General features: G+C 47.1%; 1 non-coding gene across 1 annotated transcript; it reads left to right on the top strand.

The window, feature by feature from the left end:
* Positions 1 to 295: 295 nt before the first annotated feature.
* LOC126026612 (U6 spliceosomal RNA) lies at positions 296 to 401 on the top strand. The gene has a single exon (XR_007501841.1). It is a non-coding gene; the product is annotated as a U6 spliceosomal RNA (small nuclear RNA).
* The last annotated feature ends 22963 nt before the right edge of the window (positions 402 to 23364 follow it).

The following is a 23364-nucleotide window of genomic DNA, read 5'->3' as shown; positions in this document are numbered from 1 at the left end:
TAATAAGGGCTGGAGCAATAGCACAAGTGGTAAGGTGTTTGCCTTGCACGCCCTAACCTAGGACGGACTGCAATTTGATCTCCCGGCATCCCATATGGTTCCTCAAGCCAGAAGCAATTTCTGAGTTAATAGCCAGGAGTAACCCCTGAGTGTCACCGGGTGTGGCCCAAAAACAACAACAAAAAAAATAGGGATAATAGTAATAAGAACTAACTTACAGGTTTGAGCCAAGCTCAGAGGAAGTGCTACATAGATGTTTTCTCCTGTTATTATATTAGGCCCTAAAAAGAAAACAGTGCTCGTTTTGGCAGCACATATATTAAATTGGAAGGATACAGAGAAGATTAGCATGGCCTCTGCACAAGGATGACATGAAAATTCGTGAAGTGTTCCATATTTAAAAAAGGGGGAAAAATAAATAAAACATAGTTTCTGCACCCCAAATTCCCCACATACATTAGAGGGAAAGGTTCAAGGAACTTAGTGTTGAACCCCAGACCATAGGGATGGTGGCATGGTCTGTAGGGACCAGAGTTGGGCCAGCCCATTTAATTCAAATGAGATGACTAGAGGAGTGGGCATGGATCAGGGACCACCAAGGCAGGGTTCCCTATGCTGCAGATGAGAAATCTGAGTCATGGAGGGCAGGGGACTGTCTGACTATACTGCTATGCCATCTCCAGGGCTGAGTGCTCTGTCTGTTGACCTGGGGACAGCCCACTGGCCTGGTTCATTTTTCTCTGCACCTTTGTCCAGGAGGATTAGGGACCCTATTTCCCAGATTGCATGGGCAGCACCAGTGAGAGGTCTGTAGGCTTGCAGGAGAAGGTTTTAGATCTCAGGGGGGTCTACTCAGACCCCTAGCCCTGCTCTGAGCCTCCCTCTCTGTTTTTGTTTTTGGGTCATACCCAGTGATGCTCAGAGGCTAGTTTTTGAATTGAGAAGGTGTGGAGGACATTTGGCTTCATAGAATGTAGTCCCATCTTGGTATACATGAGAGTGGGTCTGGGCACCAGGCTTTGAAGGTGGCTTTGAAGGGATCCAGGAGGACACAATGCTCAGGGTTTGTTTTTTTTTTCAGTGTTTGGCTCACACTGGGTTTACCACTGGCTCTGTGTTCAAGGATCACCAGGGCACATTTCCATGAGGTGCTCTGGCAGGTGAAATTCCAGCAACTGAATCTGTGTCCTGCAGGGTCCTTGCAAAAACCAGTGTGAGAAGCAGCCCTGGGAGAACTCATTCATTGTCAGGAGCCAGAGTAGAGAGAGAGAGAGGTCAGTGGTGGCTGCGGTTGTGCCCGCTGGCTGTCTTCCCAGTGCTGGTCAGCAGTCTTCTGCAAGAGCTCAAGAAGGATTCTGAGTCAACGGTTGAGTGAACGAATGAAGTAGAGGGCATTCTGCTTTGTGCAGGACATAGAATTTTCTCTCCTTCTTTCTCTTTTTAAATAAAAAATCTCTAGAATTGGAAGGGGACTCGTCTTCCCATGCCCCCTGAGAAATTGAAATCACCAATTCGTGTCCTGCATACAGAAGTACTCAGTGGACAATACTGATGCTCAGATCTCTACATGCATTTCCTTGGCCTCAATTACTTTTGTCATTTGAATATAATTTCATCCTGTTGTACATTTGTTTTCTTGTAGGTTACCTCAAATCTTGGGGTGTGTGTGTGTGTGTGTGTGTGTGTGTGTGTGTGTATGTATGTGTTTGTGTTTTGGAAGGCACTTGATGGTATGAAAAGAACCTCAAGATGGGCAGGAGAGGTAATACAGAGGTCGGAGGGGAGGGCTGTCTTGCATATATTTACATAATTTTGGTTGTTGGATACATGTCCCAACCCTAGAAAGGCCAGTATAGCCTATATGACTCCCTGAAGGGTCACATCCTGGCTGGAGCACTGAAACATTGGTTGTTTTTTTTGGGGGGGGCACACCCAGTGACGCTCAGGGGTTACTCCTGGCTGTGTGCTCAGAAATTGCTCCAGGCTTGGGGGACCACATGGATGCTGGGGGACCGAACCAAGGTCCGTCCTAGGCTAGAATGAACAAGGCAGATGACCTCTTGTTCCACTGTGCCGGTCTGAAACATCGGTCTTATTGGCCTAGAATTGCTGGGTGACATTTGGGTTCCCTGAGTACTGATTGAAAGTGCCTTTAAAAATTCCAAGACTCAATCCTGGATGCTAATGTGATCATGGAGGGCAATGTCCCCCACTACCTGGTTTTTAGGGTTATTTTCTTTCCAAGGTCCTGCTCAGACATACTCTATTCTTGGAATCCTTTCTCCTTCCCCCCAGTGGTACTGCCCTGTCCAGCTTGGGGTACACTGATAAGACTATGCCTTGTCTCAGGAGTGGGGTGCCTGGTGGAGGGCTCAGCAGAAAATAAGGTTAGTCCTGCCAGGTGGAAGATTCCAGGTATTCAGTGAGGCATCACCTCCCCACGCCTCTCCTTGGACACCCTTCTTATCTTTCATGGCTTTACTTTCCACCCTTTACATCTCCTGCTTAGCCCTTCAGGTCAGTTAGAATCAGCCAGAGGCAGCTCCCGGCCTTCCTAAGAAGCCCCCTGAAGAGCAAGATTTCCTTCTAGCCAGCACCCAGCTCTGGGCTCTTCTTTGGGAAGTCCTGCTCCTCCAAGCCTTGATGCTCCAGCCCTACAACTCTGGCTTCAGCTGCATGAGGTGAGTCAGGAGTGAAGACCAGCAGGGCTGAAATCAGGAGGTGAAGACAGAGCAGAGAATCTGATTTGGGGTCACCGTTGCACTCCTTTCTCCTGTGAGGACTAAGGGAGCCCCTATAGAGAATTAAACTGTCCCCTCAAAAATGCCATTTCTGGGCCCGGAGAGATAGCACATCGGTGTTTGCCTTGCAAGCAGCTGATCCAGGACCAAAGGTGGTTGGTTCGAATCCCGGCGTCCCATATGGTCCCCCATGCCTGCCAGGAGCTATTTCTGAGCAGACAGCCAGGAGTAACCCCTGAGCACTGCTGGGTGTGGCCCAAAAACCAAAAAAAAAAATGCCATTTCTACATCAAAGCTTCAAAGCCTGTGGGTGTGACCCCATTTGGGTTGGTCTTTTCAGGTGTAACTACGAGAGGGCTCCCGAGATATCTCATCCTGTGTTTGGTGGGTTCCTCGATGCCATGACTATGTCCTTCTGAGAGAGAGATGGGAGAGACTGGAGACAGGGGTTGTTTGTGAAAGGCTCCCTGCAAGCTTATTTAGCAAAACTGGTCATCGGACAGGAAGTAAAGGCAGGAGTCTGGGACCAAAGAGTAAGGATATGGAGAGAGAGAGAGAGAGAGAGAGAGAGAGAGAGAGAGAGAGAGAGAGAGAGAGAGAGAGAGAGAGAGAGAGAGAGAGAGAGAGAGAGAAGAGAGAGCGTGCAAGAGAGAGAAATACTAGGATCTGCCTGGAGAGGGGTCTTGGGATGGCTCTGAGCACAGCTAATAATCCTAATAAAAGTAGTTGGCACAGGGCCCAGGACATGGCTCAGTACTTGGATATTTTTGTCCTGCTATATTGAGGTCATGTGTTGGATCCCCAAGGTTACTCCAGGAGTAGAGCTCAGTGCCTAAAGCCCAGGGTTCTGGAGCCATTGGGGTCACAATAGTATAAGCACAGCCCAGTGAGTGTAAACATTGCTACTAGAAGGGGAGGTGCAGTGAGCACTATAGCTAATGTGCAGTTACTTCAATTGGGGCATTCCTGGGGAGCTCTATAAATAGCACCAATGACTGTAAGCACCACGGTTGAATTGTGGTGCATGTGCCCCACTCACCCCAATGCCAATGCCAATGACAGCAGCAGGGAAGGGGAGAACTTTGGTGTGACCGAGTGTCCCTCACTGTAGGTATTTGGTCTGGGGCTTTGCCACACCTTCCAGTCACCCTGTGAACTAGGGCGCAATCCCCCAATTTTACAGGTGAGGCAGCCAAGCAGTTGCAAAGCAAGTACAGTGCAAGACAGATGGTTCTGTGGAGGCAGCAGAAATCCCGTGTGCTGTCCAGTGGGTATACCTGAACACGAGGACAGGGCCAAGTGGTGGGAGGCTTGTTCCCAACAGAGAGATGAAAACTGAGGCCCATCTATATCCCTCTTACTATGTGGCAGGTCGAGGCAGGCAGGTGTGTTTGTGTTTATACCTGATATGGGGGCCAGGACCTTCCCAGCTGAGAGCTGCTGACCACATCCATGTGGTCATGCATGTGTGAGTTTGTAAGGAAGGAAGCAGCAGCTGTTCACACCCACTTGCACCTGTGGTGTACATGATGTGTGAGTTGGTTGAGTATGTGTGAGAAGGAGTGTGGTGTGTGGGTAGGTGAGCGTGTGTGGTGTTTGGGTCGTTGAGTGTGAGAACAATTGTGGGAGCAAATATTTCCTACTAACCCTGGAGTGGGTTCTGCTTAGACCTAAACAAGGTCAGAGGAGCAGGCAGACAAATGTGTGTGTGTGTGTGTGTGTGTGTGTGTGTGTGTGTGTGTGTGTGCTGTGTATATGGGATGAGGAACCTTGTCTCCAAGACTCTGCACATCAGGAACATTGTGTCTAGGGGAGATGCTGGGGGCAGGGGCTGGGGAAGGGCAGTGCAGCCCATTAATATTGCTCTGGGGGTGCAGATAAGTGGCCCCAGGGGGCCGTGCTGAGGACCCTCTAACTAGCTTGTTGCCATGGGGACTCTGACTGTGAATAGAAGCCTGGGAGTTCAGCTTGAGCCTGGTCACCCCGCCCCTTCCTGGCAGGTGGAGACCCCCAGCTGGGGTGTGTTTGTCTGGCCAGGGTCTGAAGGATCCTCCCATCCGTTCTCTGTGTTATTTACAGAAAAGCCCCCTTCCTCTCTTGGTTCTCCGGGGACTCTACTGAGTCAAAGGAGAAAAGACCTGTTTTTACCTCCTGTGGTGGGGTGCGGTGGGGGGGAACAGAGAGACACAGGGTGGGGACTGGGGACTGGCTTCCTGCTGGCAGGTGACCAGGTCAAGAAGAGAAACATTTGTAGTCCTTGACAGCCTGAATTTGAAACCATACAGCCCACACCACCAGGAGAGAGACCCGGGCTGGCCTGGAGAGGTACTTGGGAGTGCACTGGACCCCAAGGAGTGGTCAGGCTATTGTAGATCCACCCATTTTCTTATGCTGAGTTCACTGGACAGAAGCCCAGAGCTAAGAGCTAACCTTTGTATTAAGCACATGTTCATTGACATCTTTGAGGAACCCCCTGGACCCAGCCCTGGGTTACAATGAAAATCAACAAGTCATGTTTACCAGTCCCACTTCTTCCTCCTCCTCTTCATCCACTTCTCCTCTGGCTCTCCTTGCCTTTTTTTTTTTTTTTTTTTTTTTTTTTTTTCTGGAGAATTTGAAAGGAAAGCCCAGCTCTCAGACTATTTCATTTGGAAATACTTCAGTGTGACTTCTTCACTGGTATGGGAACATGCCATGATCACACTCCACAGAGAGCCACTGTAATCAGTACCTTTAGAGGCTCAGTCTTGCTTTGAATTCATTTCCATCTGTGGGTTCATGGTCTTTGGTCATTGGTGGCCACAGACAGGAGTGTTTCTTTAGGTTGTAGCTTGGAAGCTAAAAGTAGGCCTGAGAGACACCTGCAACTTGAGACAGTTGCTTTGATTTCTGGGGTTTTAGTTTTTTCCTTCCCAGGTTGTTGAGGATTAGATAGTGTTACCTGTGCATAAGAGCATGGTGGGAACTCGGAGAATGATGGCCCTGACCAGACATTTTCAGAGGAAACCCAGAAAACCAGGATGACTTGATTCAGAGCAAACAGAGATAGAGGTGTGGATGTCCCAAGGTCACTGGGGTGTCTGTTCAACAAAGTTTCTCCACTACACTCCTACCCCATCCTGCCATGGAAATAACAGTGGGACAGACATGGAGCGTCTGTCTTTCAGGTGGTAGGACACCAATAGGGTTGGCTCTGAGAGTTCCCAAACAAGATTCTGCCCTTCTCTGGCCTCAATTTCCCTATGTATTACCAGGAATTTAGTGATCACTGTGATTGCAGAGACTGATTGCAGATTCTGATTATGCTTCACTCTTGCTGGGTTAATAACCCTGGGAATGTGGAGAATAGCTGACACTGATGTGGAGTCGGATATGATCATGGCAATGCAAGACCCCCTCTCGGCTGCTGGACAGTGGAGAGGTGAGGTAGGAATGGGACCGCGATACTAGAATTGAATTGGATTGTAGTTCCCTGAAGACAGAGAAATGTCTACACACGGTACAGACCACACAGAAATGAGAAACAAAACTACACCGACTTAATGGAAAAGAACAACTTGATGGAAGTTCAGCAAGTAAACAGATTTGAAAAACATAAATAAGGTCTAGACTCTAGATGATATAAGTTCCTTTTGGAGGAGAGGATATACCCAACAGTACACAAGGGCGATTTCTGGCTTTTTGTTTTTATTTCTTTTTGGGAGGGGGGGGTCCACATCCAGTGACGCTCAGGGGCTACTCCTAGCTATGTGCTCAGAAATCACTCCTGGCTTGGGGGGACTATATGGGATGCCAGGGGATCGAACCATGGTTTGTCCTAGGCTAGCACATGCAAGGCAGATGCCTTATGCCCTGCGCTACCACTTGGCCCCTTCTGTTTTTTTCTTTATTGCTTTTTGGACCACAGCTGGTGATGCTCAGGGTTTACTCTGGGCTCTGTGCTCAGGGATCACTCCTGGTGGGGCTCAGAGGACCATATGGGGTGTTGGGGATCAAACCTGGGCCAGTTGTGTGCAAGACAAGCCCCTACCCAATGTACTATTGCTCTGGCCCTTGGCTATTACTGTCTCTGTGCTTAAGGGGTCACTCCTGGTAGTGCTTAAGGGACTAAATATAGTGCTGGGATTGAACCAGGGTCAGCTGCATGCAAGGCAAACAGTTCCCCCCTATATGATCTCTTTAGGCCCAGATGCAAGTTTCTGATAGACATCTAATAGAAAATTCTACCTAATAATCAAGAACATTTCTTTCTGGGGCTGGAGAGATTGCCGGAGGCAGGGTGTTTGCCTTGCATGCAGAAGGATGGCGGTTCGAATCCCGGCATCCCATGTGGTCTCTGGAACCTGCCAAGAGCAATTTCTGAGTACAGAGCCAGGAGTAATCCCTGAGCGCTGCCGGATGTGACCCAAAAACCAAAAAAAAAAAAAAAAGAATATTTATTTCTTTCATGTTCTCCTGGAAAGTTTTCCAGGATAGACCCTCATCTTAGGCCACAAAGCAAATCTTCATAAATTACAAAAATCATGTCATTGAAAGTATGATCTCTGATGATTGTGGAATTGAAGTAGAAACCTCTATAGAACAAGAGATTAATTTTTTTTCAAATAGGTGCAAATTAAATAACACTCCTAAATTAATGAATGGACCAAGGAAAAAAATCACAAAGGACATTAGAAAGTTTCTGGGAAAAACAAAAATAAAAACACAGTAAAAGTAGACTTAGAAGATGCATGTTCAGAGAAAGATGTCTAACTGTGAAAATCTATATAAAATTAAAGAAGGGGCAAGAATGTGAAATGTGGTAGAGTTCTTGTCTTGATTGATGCCCAAGATTAGATTCCAAACAGCAGAAAAAGTAAAGTTATTAATAAATTACTAACAAAAGATCTCACACTTAACTTTCCAGTGTACCAGAAAGAAGGGTCAATTAAACTGAAAGCAAACAGAAGGAAAAATCAAGATTAGTGGGAGACATAAGAAAGAATAAATTGGGGCCGGAGAGATAGCATGGAGGTAAGGCGTTTGCCTTTCATGCAGGAGGTCATCGGTTCGAATCCCGGCGCCCCATATGGTCCCCTGTGCCTGCCAGGAGCAATTTCTGAACCTGGAGCCAGGAATAACCCCTGAGCACTGCCAGGTGTGACCCAAAAACCAAAAAAAAAAAAAAAGAAAGAATAAATTGGGGTGGGAATGATAGCTCATATGGTCCCCTGAGCCTGCCAGGAGTAACCAGGTGTAGCCTAAAACCCAAAACACACCCCCCGAAAAAGTAAAAAAGAACAGAAAAAAATCAATAAAATCAATAAAACCGAAAGTTCGTTTCTTCTTTTTTTTTTTTTTTTTTTTTTTGGTTTTTGGGCCACACCCGGTAACGCTCAGGGGTTACTCCTGGCTATGTGCTCAGAAGTCGCTCCTGGCTTGGGGGACCATATGGGACACCGGGGGATCGAACCGCGGTCCGTCCAAGGCTAGCGCAGGCAAGGCAGGCACCTTACCTTTAGCGCCACCGCCCGGCCCCAAGTTCGTTTCTTCTAAAAGATTTTTATTATTTTAAAACCAGACAAACTTTTAGTTAGAATAGCCAAGAAAACAAAAAAAAAAGAGACAGAATTTAAATAATTCAAGTCTGCGATGGAAGTGGAGACATTACTACTGACCTTACAGAAATAAAAAGGATGATAAATTTCATTGATATAGAGTGGCAAGTAGCTCCACATTTCTAAAGATGTGGAGAGAACAGCTAGAAACAGTTCCTAGAAGCTGCCTCCAGGGAATAAGAGAGGGAGTGCTGGCTTTTTATTTTAATCCTTTATGGGCTGTATTTATTAATGTTTTTATTTTACAATATAACACATGTGTGCAGAAAACTGAATTTTAAAGAATCAGCCCAGAAATAATGGAATCCAGGGAACCAACACCCATAGACCCTCACTTGGGCCAGAAGTCAAACACAACCTCTTCCAGAAACTGTCCTTGTCCCGTCCCCTCAAAAGAGATACCTGCCAGCAGTTTGGAAAACACAACCATTGTTTCTCTTGCTAATATGCTATACTTACTATTTTTAAACAGTATAGTTTGGTTCAGTGTGTGCTCTAGACCTCACCAAAATGAAAGATACAGCATGTTTTCTTTGAGGTTCGGCTTCCTGCATGTAACATTCTTAGTGTCTGAGAGCCCCCTGTTCATTGCAGGCCATCATTAGTTCCTTTCTGGGTTGTAGTAGTTCATTTGGTGAACTATAGCTTATGTTTTTATACAATTAGTGATAGAACTTGACTTTAAGAAATGTATATGAGGGCCCGGAGAGATAGCACAGCGGTGTTTGCCTTGCAAGCAGCTGATCCAGGACCAAAGGTGGTTGGTTCGAATCCCGGTGTCCCATATGGTCCCCCGTGCCTGCCAGGAGCTATTTCTGAGCAGACAGCCAGGAGTAACCCCTGAGCACCGCTGGGTGTGGCCCAAAAACCAAAAAAAAAAAAAAAAAAAGAAATGTATATGAGGGGAATGGAGCGAGAACACAACCGATAAGCCATTTGCCTTGAACACCACAGACCCGGGTTTTATCTCTAGCATTCCAAATGGTCCCTTGAGCCTACCAGGAGTGATTTTTGAGTGCAGAGCTAAAAGTAACCTCTGGGTGCCACTGGGTGTGTCCCCAAAGCAAAATAAATAAATAAATGTACATGAAAACCAATTGATAAAATTATCTTTGATAATTATCTTTGATAATTTTATCACAAGAATGGCACTCATAGAATACCAGTTGCATTAAAAAAAATTTTTTAAAGACCTTCCATTTTTGTTTTTTCTTCCTGTTAGCTAAGAGTCCCAGAGGAAAGAGGCCACTAGGACAGGAACCCAATGGGACCACTTCGAAGAGATCTGAGATTCCTTTCTTCTACTTCCACCCCAAATCACAACTTCAAGTGGGAGACATCACGTAGAGAGAGCTGTCCTTTCTAAAGCCTGAAACTTCCCTGCCTACCTATGAGGTCACACAGTGGCACTGAGGCAAAACGTGCAGCACACACGGGCAGGAATGTGGGCACTGCACCGTGCACCACATCCTGGCAGGGGCAGTGCCTGCAGGCACCTGACCAGCAGTCGAGGTCTGTACATGAAGAAGTTGGTGGAGGGGGGGGAAAGCCCCTCATTTCTGAAGAAATGTCCCAGATTAGATTTGTAAATCAAAAACCAATATATAACATGCAAGAATTGATCTGTTTTATATTCCTCAGTTACATTTTTGTGAAGCACATTTAGAAGATTTAGAACGTATTTGCGCCTGCTGGTTGGGCCATTATATGCTTGAGTTCATACATCTATTTGTGAGGCTATAAAACAGGCATCGACTACCATGTAAATTGTGTTCTCCACAATAAATTATATGCATACTTGCAAAAATACATAACTGCCGTGGCTGGGCCAACGTGGCCGGAATACTAATGAGGGCAAAACTTGCTTTGTCCCTCTTCTCCGGCCTAATTTAGCCTCTACATCAAAAATTATGTAGGAAAAATCACTTTATCCTCTTACTGAGAAATAAAATAGCACTCACGGGCACCCTCATCTCTTCCTACCCCCCTTCCTTTTAACCGAACATGACCATTTTCATACTAATTTTAGCTGTTCCACATTTCCCGGGAAGAAACCTAGCTCAACCATAGCTGGGTGTCACTAGGTTTTTTGCATGCATGAGTGGGACCGCAGATCTAGCACATACCCACAAGGGCACGCACATCCTCTCACAGTGGTTTGAATTCACGTGTGCCAGAGCATGTTCACTACATGTAGACATACCCACATGTGAACTTGGAGGCTTGCCCCTGACATGCAAGCTCAGACACCCCACGAGTGCTCCGCCAAGTGGCTCATGTGCATTCCCCCTCTCTAGTAGAGGCTCACGGGCAAGAAGATTCTCTGGGAAATTTCCATTTAGCTCAGTTGAATTTGAATCAATTCCATCCAGTCCAGCAAATGTTAATTGAGCACCTACTATAGGCCGTGGATGACACTGGGCCCTAGCAATATAGAGATTTAAAAAACAAAAAAACAAAAAACTAAAGGCCCCAATTTTAGATCCCAGCTCAGAGAAATTGGTGACTTTGTGAACAATTTATGTGCAGAGGCCCACAGCAGTAATTACACACACACACATATATACATATATATATATATATATACATATGACATATATACATCCATAAACACAATCTACTGTGAGCACACATGTTCTCCAATGCTCACACACATGTAGGCATACATGTATATCACCAACATCAGCATAGCCACCTTCCTGATGCCTGTCTGACCTCAATCTTTTCCACAGCCTAGATTAAGCTCATGTACTTTCTGGCTAGTCTCCTGTCTCTGGGTCTAAACCGGAAACAGAGCTACTTCCAACACTAAGCTGCATCTATCCCCCTTCTGCCCCATGGCCTTGCTTCTAGGCTTGGCTCCTGATGGGAGTTCCAGAGGGCTTTGAGGCAGAGCAAGGCACACCCTGTTTTTGTGATCTCAGTGCCATTCCAAGTCTGTTTTTCCACTTATTTAATTATTCGTTTCCATGTGACATCTATTTATTTAATTTATTAATTTAATTTTAATCAATAAATTAAATTTATTAATTTAATGCTACAGTTATTTTAACTTTATTTATTTATTTATTTATTTATTTATTTATTTATTTATTTATTTATTTATTTATTTATTTATTTATTGGTTTTTGGGCCACACCCAGCGGTGCTCAGGGGTTACTCCTAGCTCTGCACTCATAAATCGCCCCTGGCAGGCGAGCAGGAAGGGGGGATGTTGAACTCGTTGAGATGCCTGTAGGTTCCTCCCAGGTAGGCCGCATGCAAGGCGAATGCCCTAATGCTGTGCTATCTCTCTGGCCCCAACTTGTTACTGTTACTGTTATTTGTTTCTTGTTACGGCCATAACCAGCAATGATCAGGGGTTATCCTTGGTTCTGTGCTCAAAGGGTCACTCATGACTATGCTGGGGCAGGGGGCATATACCTCTCTACTATCTCATGGGCCCCAGTTTATAATTTTCAAGAGTGAGAATGGGGTGGTCTTGAAGGCCATCGAGCTCTGTGCGTCCACATTCACTGCTAAAGTGGGCCAAGCTTCTGGCAACGTTAGAGAGTATGGGCAGTTCAAAAGGAAGAGTGAGGTTCAGCACAGCTCTCTGGAACCTACAGGAGCCTGGGACCAGCTCTGGGCTCATGAACAGAGGGGCAGCCTGGTGAGGGCAAGGGAACCCCAAAATAGAAAAAAAGGAGCCACCTTGTGTGGGGTGAGAGGAGAAAAGTCTTGAAACCAGGCTTCAGTTTGATACAGCTCAAACACACACACACACACACACACACACACACACACACACACACACACATGTCAGATGTTATTCTAGTGAAAGTCTCTTTCAAATACCTGCAGGGCTGCCATGGAGCTGAGGGAAGGGATGGGGGACAGTTGGTAGAAAGAGTTTGATGGGAAAAGGAGGGGAAGCATCAAGGAACATACAGATTCTGTCTCTGACTGTCTGTCTGTCACTTGCTCCCCCACCCAATTCTGCCATTGCATTTTTCATTTCCTTATAGGCCTTTATTATTCACATACATTTCATCCTATTTTTTGTACCATCCTATTTCCTCTTGATCTCAGCCTATTCTGAGTAGAAAATATTTTCCCTTTAAAAGCAAATGCATTTTTTTTTATTGAGAAGTACTTTAAGCACATGTTAAAAAATCAAATGGATTAAAAGGTATACAGTGAAAATTAGGTTTCTCTCCCTGTCCATACCTATCCCATATACACCTCAGGCTCATAGACAACCCTTTCTGCTCTCCAGAAATGATCACTATTTTTTTTTTTTTTTTTTTTGGTTTTTGGGCCACACCCGGCGGTGCTCAGGGTTTACTCCTGGCTGTCTGCTCAGAAATAGCTCCTGGCAGGCACGGGGGACCATATGGGACACCGGGGATTCGAACCAACCACCTTTGGTCCTGGATCGGCTGCTTGCAAGGCAAATGCCGCTGTGCTATCTCTCCGGCCCATGATCACTATTTCTAAGTTTAATGCTTTCTTTAAGAAATATACAGTGGGGGGCCGGGCGGTGGCGCTGGAGGTAAGGTGCCTGCCTTACCTGCGCTAGCCTAGGAGACGGACCGCGGTTCGATCCCCCGGCGTCCCATATGGTCCCCCAAGCCAGGAGCGACTTCTGAGCGCATAGCCAGGAGTAACCCCTGAGCGTTACCGGGTGTGGCCCAAAAAACCAAAAAAAAAAAGAAATATACAGTGGGGACCGGAGAGATAGCACAGCAGTAGGGCATTTGTCTTGCAAGTGGATGACCTAGAACCAACGGTGGTTCGAATCCCGGCATCCTATATGGTCCCCCGTGTCTGCCAGGAGTCACTCCTGAGCAGAGAGCCAGGAGTAACCCCTGAGCGCCGCCAGGTGTGGCCCAAAGACCAAAAAAAAAAAAAAAGAGAAATATACTGTGCATGCATGCACAGCTCTGGCTCTGCTTTTATCTAAACTAGATCCCTAAACACAAAAGACAGATTGCTATAAGACCTAGGTCTTGCCTTGTCCTCATTCATATTTTACTGTGTAGCTTAGAAACTATTTGCTTTGTTTTGGAGCCATACCCAGTAGCACTCAGGGGTTATTCCAGGCTCTGCACTCAGAAACTATTCCGTATAGTATGCTGAGGATTGAGCCAAGGTGGGCTGCATGCAAGACATACGCCCTATCTGCTGTGCTATTTTTTGAATATTTTTTAAAAATTTTGTTTTATTTATTTCTTTAAAGAATATGCATCACATAGTTGACATAGTTGATCATAACACGTTTGTTTCCAGATAAGTGAAAGCAAAGTTATTGAAAGAAATAGAAAGAAAAATATAAAAGGGAAGAGAAGAAATAAAAGAACAAAAAATTACAGTAGCAAGCACATTTGTAACAGTTATTGTATCTCCAATGAAGATATTAATACAATAACAGAAGGTTTATTAAGTTCTTGTTGTTTGCTGTCCATTCTGTTAAATTGGGGTGTTCCTTTAGGGATGACATCATTAAACAAATGAAGTTATCCAGAAATTTAAAACACTGTTGGTAATACTATAATTTTTAGGGGTATGTACTCAGCTGCTACACCTCTTGGAAGAAAGAAGATATGGGGGAAGGGTGCCTGCACTCACTCCAAAAAGCCTTGATGATATCAGACCCAAAACCTGTGTACCTGAAGTGTGATCAGATCAGTGACCTGGAAGGGAATCATAGAAGGTCACAGACGAGGCATGGCCACTGGGGAAACAGTGATTCTGGGTGTTGGAGGCAGCAAATGTGGCTTTGGCATGGCGGGGTCTTGGCCTACCCTGTCCTCCAGAGATTGCCACCTTTCTGCTCCGTGGGCTGGTGTAGCCATAATCTTTCACGGCTCAGTTGAGAAAAGAGTGCGCCTGTGGAGCTGGCCCAGTTTGAATATGGTGACTGTATTTGTGAGTGTGGTAACAGCCCTGGCAACTATCTCTAAGAAAAGTTTCCCACTAAAGCTATTCTGCCCTGAAATGAACAGATGAGCTCCAGGCTCTGAGGAAGCTGACTAGGACAGACGTGGAAGTTTGAAGTCTTGATAGGCAAGGGAAGTTGGACTCTAACTATTTAAGGCTCTTTCTTTATTGCTCAGGGTTACTCCTAGCTCTGCACTCTGGGATCACTTCTAGTGGTGTTTGGGGGACCATCTGGGATGCTGAGGCTCAAACCTGGGCTGCCATGTGCAAGGAAAGAGCCCAACCTGGATACCATCATTTGAGTTTCTTGAATACAAAGAGAAGAGCTCTTTCTCTCACTCTGCCTTGTCTTCCCATTCCTTCTAGCCCCTCTCCAGTCATTCAGGGTCACCAGTGCCTAAAACTGGCTTCCAACCTCTGTGTAATTTACAATATCCCACCCCGAAAACCTCTCTCAGTGCCAGCCACATGCCACTAAACTCCAAATTAAGAGGCCCAGCTGAGATTTCTGTCTTCTTTCACCCCTACCCCTGGGGCCCATCTTCTTTCATTTCAAGAGGGGAATGGACCTAGAAGTTTGGATTTGGGAAGGGGGAGTGGTGGGGGCTCACCATGGAAGCTGGGGTCTCTATGCTCCAGAGGGCTGTGCGTGTCCTACCATGCAGCTTAAGACTTCTCCAAAACACCGTTCCCCCAAATCCAATAAAATTGCAAATTTCACTGTATTTCACAATATCCTAAATAAACATGAACAGCATGCGTTTCTCTTCCTTGCATCAAATATTAATCTGCCCGTGGCCAGCACCCGCTCCCCTGCGTGTGTGCGCACGCTGGGTAAACACCGGGGAGATTGTGATGCCAGACCTTCTCTTCTTTCCCCCAAGTCGAGAGCATGACAAATTTTTCTCCTAATTACACCTGCCACTGTTTGCCTTCTAATACTGTAAATCCTCCATCACATCGTTTTTCAGATTCGGATTAGGTTTTCTTCCTGTCGTACAAATGATTTCAGGGGACATGGATGGGGGAACTGTTGTGGACAGTGTGAGCTGGGTGGCAACCCTTGCTGTGGTTTTGGCAATGGGGTTCCTGAGGTGGACCTGGGGCAGTGTTCCTAGGCCCCTGATCATCCTGAAGGATGGGAAGGAGAGTTCAAGGAGAAGGGGAAAGGAAAGAATGGGGAGAAGGCTCTTGCTATGCTTTCCCAGTCTTAGAGTCATCAAAAATTGGAGATAAAGAGAGGGGATGAATAAAAAAATCAAGAGGCCCAAAGAAATGCGCAGAAATTTGCACTTTGCATGTGTAAGGCCCCATTCAATTGACAATACTACAGGTCCCTGAGTTTAAGGTAACCATGAACATAACTGGGGGTGATCCCAGGACAAATAAAACCTTATTAGAGAGTGTTCACAACTTATAAGCCAGATATCAAAGCTCCCAGTCCTTTGCTCTTCCAGAAGTCATCAGACACACACACACACAGACACAGACACACACACAGACACACAGACACACAGACACACACACACACACACACACACACACACACACACACACACACACACACACACACACACACACACACACACACACACACACACCCCTTGTGGACCAGAAATCCTACCCCTCTTCTTTCTTGTTTTCCTGACTCTGCTCCAACAGACCAACCATTTCCCCACTGCCAACTCCAGTCATGGAAAGCCTCAGGCTTTTTTTTTTTTTTAATTTATTTCTATGCCTATGGCCTGGAATGTGTGGTTTTACTGCCTGCCCAGCCTTCTTTCCCAACCTCCCCAGGCATCTGGTCCATCTTCTTAGCTCTGGCCACCCTGCTCTCCACAACCTTCCCCTCATTCTCACAAATTGCCACTTCCATTCCTTTGTCAGACCCTTCCCCTGCCTGGAATGCCCTTTCAGTCCCAGCTTTCTTTTCAGATGTCCAGGCCTGATGACACCCTACTTGATGCTTTCCTGATCCCCAATCATTAGACAGCATGGCTATAGCTGCCATGTTTTTTTGTCTTGCTCTGTCTTTATTTTTGTGTCTCATCCAGTGCTCAGGACTTACCCCTGATTCTCACCCAAGGATCACGCTTGGCAGTGCTTGGGGAATTATATGGGATGCTGGGAATAGAACCTGGGTTGGCCACATGCCAGTCAAGCATCCTACTTTTGCTCTGGCTCCAACCACTGGCATGTTTGAGTTTTTACTTTCACCTTGCTTGTCAATGGGTTAGGAGGTGCAGGGATGTCTTTAAATAGGGACCAGGGTTATGCATCTCTGCTAATTGTGTCCCTACTTTTCAAATCCTGATGTTACAGAGGCTGATAGGTGTGTGTGTGTGTGTGTGTGTGTGTGTGTGTGTGTGTGTGTGTGTGTGTAACTTTCTGCTGCCCCTAATATTAGGCCCAAGTCAAGTGTCTGCTCCATCTGTGAGAAGGAACACCTCAGGAATGTTCACTGGGCCTCTAGGAGCTACCTTTGGGCCTGGAAGATTGCACTGATTTCTCCCACTTCATACCACTTCCCTATCAGCTCCTCAAGGACCTAGTGTTGAGATATAGGAAGCTGCAGTGCCCCCTTTTCTGTTGACTTTTCTCCTTGAACGCTAACTTTTCTGATAAGAGACCTTCCTTGTTACCCGCAGCACCTAGACTTTATATCCAAACACATCCCTGTGCCCAGCCATCTGCAGTGTCATCAGTGGGTTACCTAGGTGTGTGGCACAGGTAACGAGTGTGATTGTTAGACTTGGCTCCTCGAGGCACTTCTGTCTATCTGGAGAGGGACCCCATTTGCAGAGGCTGGAGGCCTAGAGCTGAATTAAGGCCTGGGGTATGTGCTGAGATACTCCAGGAGCTACTCCTAAGCTGCTCTAGGCTTCCCTGTAGTCCTTCAGCTTGTTCAGCTTGAATAATAACTGTCCCTGGCCCTGTCCCCTCCCCACACATTTCACCTTCAAAGGGCTGGGAGAAATTTCCCTAATTAATGGACTCCTCTGCAGCCTGCCCTCCATGTCACTGGGTGATTAATTGTCACTGTGCCTTTAAATCCAGAGGCGGAGGGAAGGTGGGTTGAGTTGGCAGTTTGGATGCCCAGAGCAGGCTTGCTGGGGTGAGGCCAGCCTGCGGGCCTTTCCTGGGGTTGGCAGAGTCCCATTTTCCACCCGCATTCCTGTCCCCTGTCCTTGCCCACGGCCTGATAGAGGTTCCAGAGCCAAAGCACAAATACATCCGTCAATAATCAATCAATAAGTCTCAAATCTGAGACTGGGGGAACTGGGGCATTCAGAGGGAGCTGGGGATGCCTGTCCTAAAAGGCTGTGACACCAGAGAATGACTTAGGACTTTGGAGTTGGGAAAAACTGAGTTTGGTCTCAACTCAGCCTACTTCCTGACATATGGTCATGGGCTGATCACTCAGTGTTCTCACCTATAAACTGGGGTTAACCCATGACAGTGTGGGACAGAGCATATGTCCACAACAGTGGTGGTGAAAATAGAGCACTGTGGTCTGAAGGTCCTACAAGGCCACACTTCCTCCACCCCCACTGATCAGCTAGGCACCAGCTCCCCAACTTGTCTTTTTAATAGCTGCACACATCCTGACCCTGAGTCTCAATGTCCAGTCCCCTCTGAGTCCTTAATCGGATTCCCTCTGGAGCAAATTCCAAACTTCTCCTTCTTCTCCTTCTCTTTCTCCTCCTCCTCCACTACCTTCTCCTCCACCTCCTCCTTAGCCACTCCTGGTGATGCTCAGGGGTTACTCCTGGCTTAGCACTCAAAAATCACTCCCTGCAGGTTCAGGGAACCATATGACCATATGGGATGCCAGGAATTAGACCTGGGTCGGCCACATGCAAGGTAAACATCCTATCCGCTGTGCTATTACTCAACCCCGCCATCTATCTTTCTTGACCACAGAAGATGAGAACATCTAGCCTCTGGGCAGAGGACCTAGTTTGGGCAAAGGGGCTAGTCCCTTCCTTTTCTTCAAGGATTTACACACAGGGAAGACAAGGAAAGGAGAAAAAGCAAACTTGGGTAAGTGTTAGGTGGGTACACATTTAGGTGGATTGGGAGCATATAATGGTACCAACAGTCACATTAAGGTGGATATGGGAAAGGATGACACAACATATAGTTGCGAACAACTGTTCCCATCTGCAGCCTTTTCCTCTGACATAGCTTTACCCTGACCACTTAACAGTGTTTCTCCTCCAAAAGTTGTTTGCAGAGCCTTCAAGGTCAGGTAAGAGGGGAGAGGGTGGGTTCCCTTGGGGAACTTCTCCTGCCCCTCAAGTTCACACTATCACCTGACCCCCCTTCCCTTAGCTAATATTGAATGTTTACTGTTGCCAGGCTCTCTGCAAGTGCTTTACCACAGCCTTGTGTAGATGGAGAAGAGAGAACTAGAACTAAAGGAGACAGAGTAAGGATATAAGCCTTGAGGGAAGGGGAATCTGTCTGGAGTTCCTGGAACCCACGTTGGATAGGTGGGAGGGAGCAAAGGAATGACAGGTCAATCAAAACTGACAAATGAGCCCCCAAAGGTCTGTAGTTTTCAGAGGGAGCTCCGCTGAAGCAAAATTAAAAATGTGGGGTGAAGAGGCCAAAGAGATGTGGGTTAAGGCACTCGCCTTGCAAGCAGCTGACTTGGGTTCAATCCCGTGCACCACATATGGTCCCCAAACCCTGCTAGGGTGATTCCTAAGCACAGAGCCATGAGCACTGCTAGGTGTGGCCCCAAACCAAACCAAGTAATAAGAAACTTCAAACTGGGGCCGGGAAGGTGGCGCTAGAGGTAAGGTGTCTGCCTTGCAAGCGCTAGCGTAGGACGGACTGTGGTTTGATCCCCCGGTGTCCCATATGGTCCCCCCAAGCCAGGGGCAATTTCTGAGCGCATAGCCAGGAGTAACCCCTGAGCGTCAAATGGGTATGGCCCAAAAACCAAAAAAAAAAAAAAAAAAAAAAGAAACTTCAAATCAAGAACCTAGGAGCCCTCTGCCAAGCTGAATCTTAGTCCTATTTCACCTGGGAAATAGGAAATGGCCTGAGGGTGGGGGGGTTGTTTGCAGATTATGGACAGGTTCTGGGCTGCACTGAGGATTGTGGAGGTGGAAACCAGAATATCTAAGTTTCTTGTAAATCCGGGAGGATTGGGGGAATGTCTTGGTACCTGAGAGATTGTACCTAGAAAGTAGAGTTTTTGGAGAAAAAGGTGGGCCTTGAGTAATCTGGGCACAGCACATCTTGGATAGGTGCAGTGCGGGGACAGGCACTCCAGGGCTGATGAGAGGGACCTCTCATGATCCCACCCTCCCTGGCTTCCACTTCCTCTCCTCCCCAGCTCATGCCACACTGCCCCCTGCTGTTCCATCAAGGCATGGGCCTATGGCCATCTCAGGCCTTGGCCTTTCTTTCATACTTTGTCTTGAAAGTTTTCACCAACTCACACCCCCTCCTGTCACATGCTTTTCAGTTCCTTCATGCCATGAGCCTTTGGCCTTGCTGATTCTTGCCCTCAGGTCTGTCCATAGAACCCATCCTGTCATCTGCAAAGGGGGCTCCATTTTGCTTTGTTTTATTGAGATTTTGTGGTTTATAATGGTGTATAATAGTGATGGTTTCTCATGCTTATCATTCCAACACCATACCCAGCACAGTGAACCCACCTCTCTCCTCCAAGGTTGTTGCCTTATTTTGTCTAGAGCAGTGACCTTTGGTCATTGGTCTGTAGGCCAGGGGCAGTGTACAGGTGCAGAAATGCTCCAAACCTCTGTCCATCTCCTTGATGTTAACTGCTGTCAATGGGCCAGTTTACAGCACAGGTACTAGACTACATGTATAAGAAGGTTAAAGAACAGGGTAGGACCCAACTCCTTCTATTACAGTCCCCTCCCATTAGAACCCAAGTCCATGAGGGGTGGGGCTTTGGATTTTGCTTTTGCTCACATTGTGGTGAAAACATAGTATCTCTCTTTCTATCATGTGTAAGCATACAAGTCTGAGCATTTGTGGGATTCACAACACTACTTAGCTCTCACTACTATAGATGCTGATCATCGTCTCCTGCATAAACTGTATCATGAAGTAAAAACGCCCCATAACCTCTGCCCTCAATTTCTGTTATTCCAATTCTGCTTTCTGGGTTTCCGGTTGCTTTTTTTTTTTTTTGGTGGCTACACCCAGCAGTGTTCGGGGATTACTCATGACTCTGCTCAGGGATCACTCTGGCAGTGCTCAGGGGACCACAAGGGGTGCCAGGTTCATCACATACAAGACAAGCAGTCAATACTATTGCTTGATCCTCTGCTTCCCATTTCTGAAGTCGTGTCTTCTAAGTGCCTCCTCTAAGTAGACTCTTGTCACTTGTGTCTGGCTTACTTTTTTCAGCCTGTTTTTGAGGTCTGTGTATGTGATAGGCGGTACCAGAACTCCACTCCCTTCCATGACTGAATGTTTTGCTATTGTGTGTGTACAACCGTGTGTCACTTCACCTTCCATGGCTGATGGACCACATGTACCAACTCTACTGGTCCCAGTAGATGACACATTTTGGCCTGTAGTTTTCAGGTTTGTGTAATTGTCCTCAAAGATGTTAACATCCCCTCCAAAAAAGATGTTAACCCAATGACAAAATCACCTAAAGACAAGTTTCTCAGAATGGGTTCTACTTGTGAAGACTGGGGTGACTATGCTGTGGTTTGACCTACAGCGGCAGGCTCAGTGGCTGACATAGCACCTGATAAGTGCTCAAGACATATCTCTTGAGAAGAGAGAGAGAGAGAGAGAGAGAGAGAGAGAGAGAGAGAGAGAACACATAAAATAAAGCCTTGCAAGTGGTTCACTTGGGTGTGATCCCCAGTACCACATGTTTCCCCAACCACTTCCAGGAGTGATTCCCTCAGCACAGAGCCAAGAATAAGCCCTAAGTATAGCCAGGTGTGCCCCTAATCCACGTCGAAGTCAACTAAACAAAAAAGAGGAATATTTGCTGAATGAATGAGTGAGTGAATGAATACTGGGGGTGACACATGTTTATGCTCTTTTGTTTATTATAAAATCATTATATTTGAGGCACTAGAGACATATTCAGTAACAGATGACAATGAGTGTCTGGGGTGTGGAGGATGAAGGAGGCTACGTGTTGGGGAAAGAAGCCATGAAGTGGGGCCAATAGCTCCCGTAGTGAAGGGGCTTCTTCCTCCTGGGTGCCAGCACCTCACCCTCCCTTCCATGCTGTAGGGGAGACTGAGGGAAATATGGACTTGGGTGGCCATGCAGTAGAGGCTTCTCTGCCCCTTGCCTGATCCATATTTCCTCTTTGGGGGTGTCCAGAGCATGTGATTTGTGCCTAGGAAAGGAACCCAGTAGGCTGAAAGGGGTGCCCTGCTGGGCAGTGGCCTCATCATGAGTGCACTGAGATCTGAACTCACCATGAGAGGGTCCAGATGTCCAGCTTCGTCACTGCTAATGAGCGCCATCAATTAACCAGCAGCTGGATGCCTTGAGCAGCCCGGGCTCCTTGCCCTGTTGGGGGAGGGAATGGCTCTGTGAAAGGGTCTAGGGGTCTAGGCAGGGGCAGGACTCCAGGAAAACAGTACAACCCACTCCACAGAAGTCACAGGGGCACACAGGGCACAGAGGTCACAGTGGTCACTGAACAACTGGGCATGTAGGGGGCCAAGAGAGCCTAGCGAATAGGCTTGGCAAAGGTTCAGGTTTCATAAAAAGGTACTGGAAACAGGGTTCCCTTGTTCAGCTGCTAGAGGAGATATGGGTTCTGCCAAAAGGACCCTTTGGGCTAAATTGGGCAGACAATTAGCTGCTGGCAGGAAGCTTCCCTAGTCTGATGTGGTGGCTGAAACTCTCCAGAGGGTTTCCCAGTCTAACAGTAGAGACACCATGCCATCCTACGGTAGTTCCTAGTCTAATGGAGGAGGCAAGGGCTCAGGTGTGGGAATGAGACAAAAGCTCTCAAACTTGAGCAAAGACTTTTAGCCTGCTCGTTGATGAGGGCAGAGGCGGCTGCACCAAGAAGGAGGCAGGTGGGGTCAAGTGGTTGCCTTTAGGGACTAGAATGGATGAAGACATAGAGCCAGCTCTGAGCCAGGATGCCCTCAGCCCCTCCCAGAATAACGGGCTTTTCTATGGAATCAGGGTGCTAGACTGGTTTGGGAGGAAAATGGTCAAAGGCTGATGGAGACCTGAGGGCGGCCACCTAGGGCTACAAGATGGAGCTGGTGGACTCAGCCACCAGTTCCCCCTGCTGAGGGCTGCAGGTGGAAGCCAGGAGGAGTCAAAAGTGTTACTATTGCAGGCCTTGAAACCCTGGTCTGGACCAACAGGCTGCAGGGAGGCCTTCAGGCGCCAGAACCAAGTGCTGAATCTTTTCAGTGTAGCTTTTCTACTTGAGGGATTCCATTCTGAAAAAAGGGTGCAGAGAGAGGAGGGGACCTGAGGCTGTGGGGAGAGTTAGGCCAAGGGTGAGTCAATCAGCCTTAGAGAACCTAAACATCAGGCCCAGCTCAGATGTGTGAATTTGACCCCCTGTTTCTCAAAGTGTGGGCTAGATGCAGCAGTGTCTGCACCCCTCTGCAGCTAGTGGAAACTGCAGATTTTGGGGTCCCAGTCCAACTAATCCTCAGAATCGATCTTCATGACAAGACCCTCCAAGGATCCATGCATCCATTGATTTCCAGTGACTCCTTTATGCTCTGGTTGAGAAGTTGGGGAGAAGGTAGTGAGTGTGTGGGTGATCAGTGACTTTTGGTTAAAGGCTTGAGGGACTGATGGGGCAGAGATTTCAGGAGCAGAGGAAACATAGTGCTGCTATAAGGCAAATAGTTGTCTCCCTGGGGAGAATGCCCTAATGGGTACCATTTTCCAGTATCTGTAGCAGGTCCCTGTGATGTCACTGAACCCGGACTTGGAGAGAGATGGCCCTGATTGGCTCTGGTGAGGCCAAGAATTGATGCCCACATGCAGCTGGTGGGTGTGAACACTTCCTGGGGCAGAGACTACAGTAGCATCAGAGACTGAACCAATTCCTCTTCAGAGACTTCCCCTCTACACCCTCTCCATAGCCCTGAATTTGGGCA

Source organism: Suncus etruscus, chromosome 1 (genome assembly GCF_024139225.1).
Source record: "Suncus etruscus isolate mSunEtr1 chromosome 1, mSunEtr1.pri.cur, whole genome shotgun sequence".
NCBI lineage: Eukaryota > Metazoa > Chordata > Mammalia > Eulipotyphla > Soricidae > Suncus > Suncus etruscus.
Note: the sequence above shows the minus strand (reverse complement) of the source record. Positions and strands in the feature narration are given on the sequence as shown.